Source organism: Penaeus monodon, chromosome 24, assembly GCF_015228065.2.
Source record: "Penaeus monodon isolate SGIC_2016 chromosome 24, NSTDA_Pmon_1, whole genome shotgun sequence".
Taxonomy (NCBI): domain Eukaryota; kingdom Metazoa; phylum Arthropoda; class Malacostraca; order Decapoda; family Penaeidae; genus Penaeus; species Penaeus monodon.
This window is the reverse complement of record NC_051409.1, coordinates 40,270,542-40,270,749: the sequence shown is the minus strand read 5'-3', so window position 1 is coordinate 40,270,749 and position 208 is coordinate 40,270,542.

Sequence of the window (208 nt, the reverse complement as noted above, 5' to 3'; positions counted from 1 at the left end):
CGACAACAAGAACATAATCCCCAACATATCTCACCCTCGCAAAACACCTCGAAATTAATATTGCAAACTCTACGCACTGTGTCCGTCGGATTTCACTATGTCTCTCCCATACAACAGAGGAGATTCTGGCCTTAAGAACCCGAGACAATATACTGCAGGCCTGTGATTCGTCTTGCTTTCCGGAATCAACGAGGGGAGTTCCTGTGAA